The 1,325-nt window shown below is 55.9% G+C and overlaps 1 protein-coding gene across 1 annotated transcript in view; it reads right to left on the reverse strand.

Annotated features, from left to right (window-relative positions):
* LOC113206002 (uncharacterized) overlaps nucleotides 1-1,325 on the reverse strand; it is a 191,803-nt gene that overhangs the window by 156,219 nt on the left and 34,259 nt on the right. The window contains exon 5 of the transcript XR_008011522.1: nucleotides 755-1,016. The gene's annotated coding sequence lies outside the window, so the exon portion shown is untranslated. The remainder of the gene's footprint in view (nucleotides 1-754; nucleotides 1,017-1,325) is intronic.

The following is a 1,325-nucleotide window of genomic DNA, read 5'->3' on the forward strand; positions in this document are numbered from 1 at the left end:
AATTTATTTTCAAAAATGACCAGAAACACAGAGTAGTGACGTCGGGAGGTCAGGGCGCACCGCGGCTGACCTGTGGCGGTGGCGGCGCGGCCCAGCCCCACCTGATGTGCCCCACATATGCAGCCCGCAATAAATACGGACCCGCCGCACAATTTGCATACAAACATCATCAGCATCGACGTGTGTGGGTTCACGCGACACGGCGGGCCCGAACCGACACACACACTGCAACGGCCAGAAACTCGCACAAAAATAACAAAAATTAGTTTCCTTCGGAAACAAAACAACAAAAAGCGCTGGACGTGCGTGTGTGCGGGGGGGCGGACGAGACCATAACTTGGCCGTGGTCCAGCCCGCAGCCCGGCCCGGTCGGCAGGTGGTGTCCGTGGCGACTGTACAAAGCACCAGGTAACTCGGCGCCACTGGCCGTGTACACGCGTCCCGCCGGGGCCGGCCGGGGGCGTTAGGAGTATGACTCGTAACGGCAGACGCACACGCGAGCCCCCCGCGCGCCCCGCCAAGTGAGAGACACCGTGTCACACACAAGCAAAAGAGTTGACTGAGCAACAACGTCGCACGACCAAAAGAACTGAGCATTTGAGAAAATTGATTATTTCTAAAATAATATTTAATAATTTATTTTCTTTGGGAGGGGCTGGGGGAAATTGCCTTGTTGTGGTACTTTGTCCACACATAAAATACGATGGTTACAAAAACAACAAGAATCAAAAAGATTCGATCGTCGTTCACTCACCTTATGATAAGAACGCTGGTTGCCGCGTGCTGGGACGCGACGGGTTGGTGGTGGTTGTGGTAGATCCAAGGGGGGCTGAGGAGCACGGCACTTGGACACGCACTGTATGCACTCGCGTTCCGGCTGCTACCCGACGGCACGGACAGCCATTCACTGACGCACTTGCACACTCACACACACACACACACACACACACGAGATAATCCAAATGTATCCGGGGTCCGGGAGTTGTAGCGGGGGCGGCGGCGCCGACAACGCGCACCTGCAGAGAGAAAGAGAAGGAGGGCGTGAGTGACACGATCTTGTACTACAACAGTATGAAGTGAGAGACACCTCGCACAGCGCGCCCGCAAATGAGTGACTCGGCTGTGCACACATTCGGACCATAGCACGGTGTAACTTGCGCGGCTCGACTGGGGAATATAGGGGGACTTCTGTCACTGACGGCCAAAAAAGCCGACGACGACAGGTCGCGACGAGAGAGAGAGAGAGAGAGAGAGAGAGAGAGAGAGAGAGAGAGAGAGAGAGAGAGGCGGCAGCTGCTGCGGCGTTGCTCACAAACACCTCACGG

The sequence above is a fragment of the Frankliniella occidentalis genome, unplaced genomic scaffold (assembly GCF_000697945.3).
Source record: "Frankliniella occidentalis isolate FOCC.00 unplaced genomic scaffold, Focc_3.1 Scaffold136, whole genome shotgun sequence".
NCBI lineage: Eukaryota > Metazoa > Arthropoda > Insecta > Thysanoptera > Thripidae > Frankliniella > Frankliniella occidentalis.